General features: G+C 43.5%; 1 protein-coding gene across 1 annotated transcript in view; it reads right to left on the bottom strand.

Annotated features, from left to right (window-relative positions):
• The window catches only part of egln1a (egl-9 family hypoxia-inducible factor 1a), a 119,638-nt gene that overhangs the window by 14,865 nt on the left and 92,686 nt on the right, over positions 1–12,087 (bottom strand). The window lies entirely within an intron of this gene.

The following is a 12,087-nucleotide window of genomic DNA, read 5'->3' as shown; positions in this document are numbered from 1 at the left end:
GTGTTTATTATTTAGGGAGAAAAAAAATCCAAACCTACATGGCCCTGTGTGAAAAAGTAATTGCCCCCTTGTTAAAAAATAACCTAACTGTGGTGTATCACACCTGAGTTCAATTTCCGTAGCCACCCCCAGGCCTGATTACTGCCACACCTGTTTCAATCAAGAAATCACTTAAATAGGAGCTGCCTGACACAGAGAAGTAGACCAAAAGCACCTCAAAAGCTAGACATCATGCCAAGATCCAAAGAAATTCAGGAACAAATGAGAACAGAAGTAATTGAGATCTATCAGTCTGGTAAAGGTTATAAAGCCATTTCTAAAGCTTTGGGACTCCAGCGAACCACAGTGAGAGCCATTATCCACAAATGGAAAAAACATGGAACAGTGGTGAACCTTCCCAGGAGTGGCCGGCCGACCAAAATTACCCCAAGAGCGCAGAGACGACTCATCCGAGAGGTCACAAAAGACCCCAGGACAACGTCTAAAGAACTGCAGGCCTCACTTGCCTCAATTAAGGTCAGTGTTCACGACTCCACCATAAGAAAGAGACTGGGCAAAAACGGCCTGCATGGCAGATTTCCAAGACGCAAACCACTGTTAAGCAAAAAGAACATTAGGGCTCGTCTCAATTTTGCTAAGAAACATCTCAATGATTGCCAAGACTTTTGGGAAAATACCTTGTGGACTGATGAGACAAAAGTTGAACTTTTTGGAAGGCAAATGTCCCGTTACATCTGGCGTAAAAGGAACACAGCATTTCAGAAAAAGAACATCATACCAACAGTAAAATATGGTGGTGGTAGTGTGATGGTCTGGGGTTGTTTTGCTGCTTCAGGACCTAGAAGGCTTGCTGTGATAAATGGAACCATGAATTCTACTGTCTACCAAACAATCCTGAAGGAGAATGTCCGGCCATCTGTTCGTCAACTCAAGCTGAAGCGATCTTGGGTGCTGCAACAGGACAATGACCCAAAACACACCAGCAAATCCACCTCTGAATGGCTGAAGAAAAACAAAATAAAGACTTTGGAGTGGCCTAGTCAAAGTCCTGACCTGAATCCAATTGAGATGCTATGGCATGACCTTAAAAAGGCGGTTCATGCTAGAAAACCCTCAAATAAAGCTGAATTACAACAATTTTGCAAAGATGAGTGGGCCAAAATTCCTCCAGAGCGCTGTAATAGACTCATTGCAAGTTATTGCAAACGCTTGATTGCAGTTATTGCTGCTAAGGGTGGCCCAACCAGTTATTAGGTTCAGGGGGCAATTACTTTTTCACACAGGGCCATGTAGGTTTGGATTTTTTTTTCTCCCTAAATAATAAAAACCACCATTTACAAACTGCATTTTGTGTTTACTTGTGTTATATTTGACTAATGGTTAAATGTGTTTGATGATCAGAAACATTTTGTGTGACAAACATGCAAAAGAATAAGAAATCAGGAAGGGGCAAATAGTTTTTCACACCACTGTATATGTGCTACATGGGGGGCATGGCATGTAAAATTATGAAACATGGAGAAAGGCTCCTTTATTTTACTGCATCATCAAACTGTACGTATCTTCTATTTCATAGTTCCACATTCCTGATCTCGACACTCTGAAGTGGTCTTCTAGACTATATTCTGGATAGGTTTTGAAAAGTTGAATAGTAATCCAGCCTTTTACAAAATACACTATCTGATTTGGAATGGACCATGTTTAACTATGGATAGAAAAAAAGATGATTTGGTTCAGACATTAATAGTCAACCAGGTCATGGCCTTGGTCTTTCACAGGATAAGTGATACACTACATAATTTCATCCATCCATCCATTTTCCAACCCGCTGAATCCGAACACAGGGTCACAGGGGTCTGCTGGAGCCAATCCCAGCCAACACAGGGCACAAGGCAGGAACCAATCCTGGGCAGGGTGCCAACCCACCGCAGGACACACACAAACACACCCACACACCAGGGCCAATTTAGAATCGCCAATCCACCTAACCTGCATGTCTTTGGGCTGTGGGAGGAAACCGGAGCGCCCGGAGGAAACCCACGCAGACATGGGGAGAACATGCACTACATAATTTGCTTTACAAATTTTATATATCCATAATCAATGATATTTAAGGTTACAGCTAATTAAAATAATATAAAAAACATCAAAACAATAAAACATGACGATGAGAAATGCTTTCCAGTATGACAGGACTGACAAGTAGCAAATACTATTAACATATATGCTGGCTAATAGATTCAGGCTTTGAATTATATAAAATAAGATGGATAATTGACCGCAAGTGTAAATTAGTTCTTACCTTGAAAATAAACTATATTGATGCCATTAATCTGTACTTTCTTTCCTTCCTGGCATACGGATTTCCACTCTGTCTCTGTTTACACAAGGGGGCCGTGCCCCCTGCTCGCTTCGCTCGCCTACCCCCGGCGTTTTGAACCCGTGCCCGCTGGGCAGCCGTAGTTTCAGACACGCGTTGTAGGAGCTTGCGTTGTTTTGAACCCGTGCTTGCCCTGCTTCTGCGGTTTGATACGCGCGTTGTAGGCGTATATCTGTCACTCGAGCTCGTTCGGTTTGAACCGCAGTTTCAGACGGTGGGTCGCGATCAGCGTTTTGTACGATCCCAAGCAGCACATTATTCCTAACTTCACTCCGCAGTAGTGCCACGCACAATATGGCGGTGACACCTGCGCCTTCACTACACAGTAGTGCCACTCACAATATGGCGGCAACGCCTGCGCCTTCCGTATTATGTCGGGTTTTACCATGCTGTGTAGGCGCCTTTGCCTTTCGTACTTTCCCGCACCTTCCGACGCGCAATGTAGGCGCCTGCACCTTCCGGGTCTGCCTCCGCTGTGTGGTGTGGACGTTTAACTGTCGTTTTTTCAGCCTTTATATTCTGTATCTCGCTGTGCATGTGCTTCGTGCCTAGGTTTTTTTGAAGCTGTTGCATTCCAGTTTTCATCATCTGTAACCTGCTCTCCATGTGTTTGGCCCCATTCTTTAACCTCTTTATGACGTTTTACTTTCGTTTCCTACTCTGTCTTTTATTTCTGACCTTGCTTTATCCTGCTTGCGGCATGTCAGACGGTTCGTAGTCTCTCCCGTTTCGCTCTGGGGAGGGGGGCTTTGTGTGGCGCCTGCGCACTATGTCTCCTGCGTCCACGGGCAGGTCCCTGCGTCCATATCCGGTTTACCATTCTTGGTTAGTAATATGGATTGTTTTTGTACAGTGTTAAACACCTCTCAACTATAATATTTCTAACTGCTTTATAAATAACTGAGTTTGTGCTCACTGTGAAAGTCACTATATAAAATAAAGGACTGGCTTAAGCATAAAAATATCCTGGTCAAATGATACTTGTGCAATTAATTTAAGAGATGCACCTTTAAACCTTACAACCTTTTCAGGTCAAATGTCATCCATTTTTGTGGTTGAAATCTGTAAAAACACCCTAAATTTCATCTCTTCAGGATGAACCTTTGTGACTTTTCCTACACTTCTTCAAATAACCGAATAGTAAAAAATATATAATTTATGTACCTTCTGAAAAATGTTTACAATGACATGTCTTTTAGGTCAGTTTTGACCCACCATTAACCTTAATGCATTTGGGTTATTTGTTTGTTTGGTTAAAAAAGATGCAGAAGGTACATCATTAAATCAGGACTTAAAGACATAAAGAGAATTAAGGTAGTTTTAGAAAAAGCATCCATCAAATTATTTTCTGAACCCTTTTTTCGATTACTCAGATGTATTGAGCCAAAGCAGGAACTAACGCTGGATGGAAGGCGAATACATGATATGGCAGGGTTACACTTAATTAGAAATTTGGACGAGCTTTCAATTAAGATCTCATGAACATTTTTCAAGTGAGTTAACCTCAAAATAATGTTGTACAATAGCACATATTATGTTAGAAGGCACCTATTTCTTAAATAATATAGTAGAATGCAGTACATTTCCTTTCTGTTAAGAAACAATGGACAGCATACTTGGCTACAAGGCATCTTCAACACCTCCTAATACCAACTTCTCAGAAGATTCTACAGAAATTAATTCTCATTAATACAACAAATTACTAACATGACAAAGTGTGTATGTAATGCCTCAAGATGGTTTAATTACATTCATTTAAGTATATAGAAATCAGTGGCTTTAAAAACACACATGCAAACAGAAAACAATGGTAAAATGATCTGGTGTAGTAAATTGTGCCCTAGAGCAAGACAGACAGCAAAAATGGAAGCAGAGATGTGGAAATGATGATATAGTTTTATGAACTCTGAACTTTAATGTCTGTACTATCGCAGTGTTTACTTCATAAGGCTGTAACAGTTGCTATTTTTAAACTCTAATGTCTCATGATGCCTGAAGCAACATAGCATCCTACTACCAGCTCTCTGTCCTGGAAGTGTAATTTGTGGGGCATAAACATAAATATGTCTGTCAGCAGTGACACAGCATTTTAGAATGAATTGAGGCTGGAACTTACCGGTATTCTACCAGTACGTTTACTAACATAAACCACAATAAAATATCCAAGCTGATACTGTCTGTTACTAGAGTTAAACTAAGGCATGAAAATGCTCCCAAAATGAGTTTTAGCAGACAAATTACTGTACATATCAAATAAGTGAAATTCAAGCCTGGAGTGTTCTTGGGTATGACGCAGTAAGCTTTGCACACCTGGATTTAGGAATTTTCTGCAATTTTTCCTCTGCAGATCCTCTCAAGCTCTGTTGAGTTAGATGGAGATCCATCAGTGAGCAGCTATTCTCAGGTCTTTCCAGAGATGTGCATCTGGGTTCAAGTCTGAGTTCTGGCTGAGCCACTCAAGGATATTCACAGAGTTAACTCTAAGCCACTTCTCTGTTTTCTTTGTTTGTACTTGGGGTCACTATCCTGTTAGAAGTCTGAGGTCTGGAATATTTTTTCATTAAGGATATCCCTATACTTTGCTATGCTCAGTTTTTCCTCAACCAAAACAGCACAAAACAATAAACATGACAATTTTGCAGATGCAGATGATGTTGGTGTAGTTACAAAATGAAATCCCTTGTGAAGAGATTTCTGAAAGTTATGAAATAAGAAATTTTAAACCTTTAAATTAAAATTTTATGTGGTTCACAACGATATGCCACATATCTGTATTTAACTTACCACTCTGCTAGGTAGCTTAGTGTTGACTGCCGAAATATAATGACAAATTTCTATGAAACAGAAGTGTAATGATTATTCCCACCATGATTCAAGTTTGCAGAATCTTCTCTAATTTATGTAAAGAACGCAACTATCCAAGTAATGCACAGATCACTTTTCAAACGAGATATCAGCTACAGAGATCTTTTTTTAGCATGCCACGAGCAAAGGTGTAGTTAGTAGAGTGTTGTCCAACCTTTTTTCTCTGGTGACACACTTTTTGTAACCCAAAAAATCCCAAGGCACACCATGATTCTACAAACCACAAAGGCATTAAATCTTTTAAATGTGCGAAACTGTCCAAAGGGGCAGGACAAGGGGGCAGCAAAAAAACAACAACTTGGAGATTGCCTTTCGCAGACACAGCACTTAGTAAGCACTTTGGATGCATTTTCCAGTTGCTTCGTCCTTTTGCATGCTTACACAGGCAGTCCTTTCTCTGCCTCACTCCAACGACCCAGGGTCAAACGCAACTCGTATACCCTATGTCCCTCAGGTCTACGAGAGTCACTGGTGAACATGCACCCAGGCAGATGGAACCCTGACATGTCTCATGGCTGCTAAAGTGCTCTCTAAGCTGATCTAAGACCTGCTTATATGTCGGCTTCTCCAGATAGTCCTGTCCTCTTTAGACAGGTCTCAGCCACCTGAGCAATGTGTCTCTCTCAGGTGTGGAACCAGGGGCAATATACTGTTATTTCCACTGTGCATCAGTTAATTATACTCTACAAAAGTGTTTTTCATGAAGTTGTTGATGGTAATGAACAATTGAGGATAGTATTTGCAGAGTTTTAACACAAGTTTTAATGTACAGGTATGCCCATTTTACAGATGCACATTCTTTCAATTAAACCAGTCCTCATCCGTGCATTCAAAGTCAACAGTTGTTTTGATTATTTTTTACTTTGACAGGTCTGTGTCTCATATGATATGCCAATTTGAGAATTAATACTTTGGCCTCATTTTATTATTGAATATCTTTTCAATATCTGGAGTTGCCCCCGGTGAGAGGCGGCGAGCAGGTGTGGGTATACTTATTGCCCCCCAACTTGGAGCCTGTACATTGGGGTTTACCCGGGTGGACGAGAGGGTAGCCTCCCTTCGCCTTCGGGTGGGGGGACGGGTCCTAACTGTTGTTTGTGCGTATGCACCGAACAGCAGTTCGGAGTACCCACCCTTTTTGGAGTCCCTGGAGGGGGTGCTAGAGGGCATACCTTCTGGGGACTCCCTCGTTCTGCTGGGAGACTTCAATGCTCACGTGGGCAATGACAGTGAGACCTGGAAGGGCGTGATTGGGAGGAATGGCCCCCCTGATCTGAACCCGAGCGGTGTTTTGTTATTGGACTTCTGTGCTCGTCACGGATTGTCCATAACGAACACCATGTTCAAGCATAGGGGTGTTCATATGTGCACTTGGCACCAGGACACCCTAGGCCTCAGTTCGATGATCGACTTTGTGGTCGTGTCGTCGGACTTGCGGCCACATGTCTTGGACACTCGGGTGAAGAGAGGGGCGGAGCTGTCAACTGATCACCACCTGGTGGTGAGTTGGCTTCGATGGTGGGGGAGGATGCCGGTCAGGCGTGGTAGGCCCAAACGTGTTGTGAGGGTCTGCTGGGAACGTCTGGCAGAGCCCCCTGTCAGAAGTAGTTTCAACTCCCACCTCCGGCAGAACTTCGACCACATCCCGAGGGAGGTGGGGGACATTGAGTCCGAATGGGCCATGTTCCGTGCCTCTATTGTTGAGGCAGCTGACCGGAGCTGTGGCCGTAAGGTGGTCGGTGCCTGTCGTGGCGGCAATCCCCGAACCCGCTGGTGGACACCGGCGGTGAAGGATGCCGTCAAGCTGAAGAAGGAGTCCTACAGGACCCTTTTGTCCTGTGGGACCCCGGAGGCAGCTGATAGGTACCGGCAGGCCAAGCGGAATGCGGCTTTGGTGGTTGCTGAGGCAAAAACTCGGGCGTGCGAGGAGTTTGTGGAGGCCATGGAGAATGACTTTCGGACGGCTTCGAGGAGATTCTGGTCCACCATCCGGCGTCTCAGGAAGGGGAAGCAGTGCAGTGTCAACACTGTATATGGTGGGGATGGTGCGCTGCTGACCTCGACTCGGGACGTTGTGGGTCGGTGGGGGGAATACTTCGAAGACCTCCTCAATCCCATTAACATGCCTTCCAATGAGGAAGCAGAGCCTGGGGACTCAGAGGTGGGCTCCCCCATCTCTGGGACTGAGGTCACCGAGGTGGTCAAAAAACTCCTTGGTGTCAGAGCCCCGGGGGTGGATGAGATACGCCCGGAGTTCCTCAAGGCTCTGGATGTTGTAGGACTGTCTTGGCTGACACGCCTGTGCAACATCGCATGGACATCAGGGACAGTGCCTCTGGATTGGCAGACCGGGGTGGTGGTCCCCCTCTTTAAGAAGGGGGATCGGAGGGTGTGTTCCAACTACAGAGGGATCACACTCCTCAGCCTCCCTGGAAAAGTCTATTCAGGGGTCCTGGAGAGGAGGGTCCGTCGGATAGTCGAGCCTCGGATTCAGGAGGAACAGTGTGGTTTTCGTCCTGGTCGCGGAACAGTGGACCAGCTCTATACCCTTAGCAGGGTCCTGGAGGGTGCATGGGAGTTTGCCCAACCAGTCTACATGTGTTTTGTGGACTTAGAAACAGCATTCGACCGTGTCCCTCGGGGAATCCTGTGGGGGGTATTCCGAGAGTATGGGGTACCGGCCCCCCTGATAAGGGCTGTTCAGTCCCTGTACGATCAGTGCCAGAGCTTGGTCCGCATTGCCGGCAGTAAGTCGAACCCGTTTCCAGTGAGAGTTGGACTCCGCCAGGGCTGCCCTTTGTCACCGATTCTGTTCATAACTTTTATGGACAGAATTTCTAGGCGCAGCCAGGGTGTTGAGGGGGTCCGGTTTGGTGGGCTCAGGATTGGGTCACTGCTTTTTGCAGATGATGTTGTCCTGTTTGCTTCATCAGGCCGTGATCTTCAGCTCTCTCTGGATCGGTTCGCAGCCGAGTGTGAAGCGGCTGGGATGAGAATCAGCACCTCCAAATCCGAGACCATGGTCCTCAACCGGAAAAGGGTGGAGTGCCCTCTCAGGGTTGGTAGCGAGATCCTGCCCCAAGTGGAGGAGTTCAAGTATCTCGGGGTCTTGTTCACGAGTGAGGGAAGAATGGAGCGTGAGATCGACAGGCGGATCGGTGCGGCATCCACAGTAATGCGGGCGTTGCATCGGTCTGTCGTGGTGAAAAAGGAGCTGAGCCGCAAGGCGAAGCTCTCAATTTACCAGTCGATCTATGTTCCTACCCTCACCTATGGTCATGAGCTATGGGTAGTGACCGAAAGAACGAGATCGCGAATACAAGCGGCTGAAATGAGTTTCCTCCGCAGGGTGTCTGGGCTTTCCCTTAAAGATAGGGTGAGAAGCTCAGTCATCCGGGAGGGGCTCAGAGTAGAGCCGCTGCTCCTCCGCATCGAGAGGAGTCTCCCTGGTGAGGTGTTCCGGGCACGTCCAACCGGGAGGAGGCCCCGGGGAAGACCCAGGACACGCTGGAGGGACTATGTCTCTCGACTGGCCTGGGAACGCCTTGGGATTCTCCCGGAAGAGCTAGAAGAAGTGGCCGGGGAGAGGGAAGTCTGGGCATCTCTGCTCAAGCTGCTGCCCCCGCGACCCGACCTCGGATAAGCGGGAGACAATGGATGGATGGATGGATATCTTTTCAACTTGCCTTGTAGGAAGGCATTCAAATTTAGGATATACTTGCTCAAGTAATATTTTATTAAAAGTTCAGGTCTAAGGTAATTATTTAAGTTTAAACTGTGCCATTATTCTTTTTAATTCCATTTTGTTGATTCTATATTAATTTTGTGACTCAGTGTATATCTACTTCCTATTTCATGTACTAATTTTGTAATTACATATTTTAATGTTAGATGTGATTGATTAATCATGATTAGTTATACATTTATGCGATTAATTAGTTAATTTCTCAATAGATTCCCAGCCCTTTAATATATATATATTAATTTATTATTTATTAAGTCTGAATCGCAACCAGATTTATGTTAGGTAGAATGCCTAGAGGGGGCTAGGGGGTCTCGTGGCCTGGAACCCCTGCAGATTTTTTTTTTTCTCCAGCTGTCTGAAGTTTTTTGTTTTGTTTTTTCTGTCCTCCCTGGCCATCTCACCTTACTTTTATTCTATGTTAATTAGTCTTCCCTTATTTAAATTCTTACTTATTTTGTCTTTTTCCCTTTCTTCATCATGTAAAGCACTTTGAGCTACATTGTTTGTATGAAAATGTGCTATATAAATAAAATGTTGTTGTTGTTGATTATTAAGTGGTTACCTACCAGGTAGCACTTGAGGTTGGTCAGCCAGTCGGCAAAAGTCTGCCATGTCCTCTCAATTGTGAGAAGCAGCTCATAGGTATATACAGTATTTGCCAAATAATACAAAGAGTACACAACATGTGTTTCACACTTATTGGGGCTGTACATATTTCAAACTTTTGATTATGTATGGCAAAACGTATTTTATGTGGTGTCTGTCATTTGGAAGATATTTTTTGTTGTTAATGGTGGAGTATGAGATTGAGCAGCACTAATAATAATAATAATAATAATTCTTTGCATTTATATAGCGCTTTTCTCACTACTCAAAGCGCTCAGCAATTGCAGGTTAAGGACCTTGCTGAAGGGCCCAACAGAGCAAAGTCCCTATTGGCATTTACGGGATTCGAACCGGCAACCTTCCGATTACCAGTGCAGATCCCTAGCCTCAGAGCCACCAGTCCGCCTAGTATTTCATGAATCCAGAATCTTGCATTCTAATCCAACACCTAAACATTGTCCATTTAGATTTATGACTTTCTACCTCAGGTACCCAGGTCTTCCACCCACATTCCCAAAGATGTGCAAGTTAGGTTAATTGACGATTCAGAATTAGTCAATGTGTAATTGGGAGTGTGGGTGTCTGCATGAGTGGGCACTATGATTGCTATTTCCTACCCTGCATCCAGTACTGTCAGGATAGGCTTCAGCTGCCTCGTTGCACTTGGGTAAAGTAGGTTTTAAGATGAGATGAGACCATATTCCACTATGTAAATTAACATTCTAATAAGAAATAAAGCCTGCAATGTCTTAATCAACAATTCTAAGATTGTTAGAGATAAAATTCTTGGTGCATTCTGAAATATAACTGAATTCAGGTAGAAGAATGGATATATGTGCAATTACCATACATAAGAAGAAGAATTAAATGAGCAAAGAGGACTGTGTCAAAGGAAATTGCTGCAGAAAATATCAGCAACCTCAGGGAATGTCCAGGAAGAAATATAGAAATCAATGCTATGTGATACATTAACGTACCAGTAGATGGAGCACTCACTGTTTTATTGTCTGATTCTTCCCTTAGGATTTGTCAGGTTTGGGAACAAGTGATTAACTCATAAATGAAATATAAAGAAATATTATTCTAAGCAAGGTATGAAAAGAAATGACATTTATATTAGGGTGCGATAATTCCTCATCAAAAATTTACATAAAAAATAAAGGAAGGACTCTTTACAAAGAACAACTTAAAAAACACTTTTTTGGTTAATAAATAAAGGATAATGATCAAAGCTTATAAATAGAACACTGTGGCCTTGCACTTTAACAAAACACTGCATAGAACAAATGCTCTTCAAATTAAACATATACAAATGATTTACTAATGAAAAAATAAAATTCAGTATTGTCTGCTCATACCATTATAAACATAATTCAAATATGAAACCGATTCTAATGAAAATACAGCCATATAATACCACAGGCTAAATATAACAGTAGAGTTGCAATTATACATTCTGCAACTGGGACTCTCGTATACCATCTCCATCCATGAATAAATATCCAATCATAGAAAAATAAAAAAATTATTTTCTCGATAAGAATGATATAAAAAACAATAAAACAGATGTTTGTTAATGTTGAAAGCTTTACTGCTTTCTCAAAATTTATTTGTATATACTGTGTGATGGATGGCCGGCTACATATTCCGGCCCTCACCCCCAAGCCGCCAGGAGGAGCTCTCCCAACAGCATGGACATGCCCCGAAGTCCAGCAGGGCCTCATAGACTTTGTAGTTTTTATACACAGACATGCTGGATACCTTGGGGACCACCGGGAGTCGCTGTAGGGAGGCTCGTGAACTCGTATGTGCCCTATAACCTGGAAGTACGTCCTGGTCACGTGAACAGAAGAAATGACGTACTTCCAGGTTGAAGAAAAGGACTTTTACCCTGACCCGGAAGTAATAAGGACTTGTGGACTGTTGGGCAGAAACACCTCCGGGTCAGGGGGTATAAAAGGACTCTGGGAAAGCCCAGACACTGAGCTGAGCTGGGAAGTAGGGTGGCTAAGTGTCTGGGAGAGGAGGAGAGAGTATTGTGATTGGTTTATTTATTTATATGAGTAGTGTGGAGTGGAGGGTGCTTTGTGCACGTAATTATTGTACAATCTATACTAATAAAAGGCAAAGCCCTGACTGACTGACTGACTGACTCACTTACTCATCACTAATTCTCCAACTTCCCGTGTAGGTAGAAGGCTGAAATTTGGCAGGCTCATTCCTTACAGCTTACTTACAAAAGTTAGGCAGGTTTCATTTCGAAATTCTACACGTAATGGTCATAACTGGAACCTGTTTTTTGTCCATATACTCAAATGGAGGAGGCGGAGTCACGTATTGCGTCATCACGCCTCCTACGTAATCACGTGAACTGAAAACAAGGAAGAGATTTACAGCACGACTCAAACGCGGGAACGAAGGTAAATGACGTTAATTGTTGAGTGTCTTTTAATACTGTGTAAGCATACATATGTGTGTATGTATATATATA

Source organism: Erpetoichthys calabaricus, chromosome 15 (genome assembly GCF_900747795.2).
Source record: "Erpetoichthys calabaricus chromosome 15, fErpCal1.3, whole genome shotgun sequence".
Lineage (NCBI taxonomy): Eukaryota > Metazoa > Chordata > Cladistia > Polypteriformes > Polypteridae > Erpetoichthys > Erpetoichthys calabaricus.
This window is presented reverse-complemented; position numbering and strand designations above follow the sequence as displayed.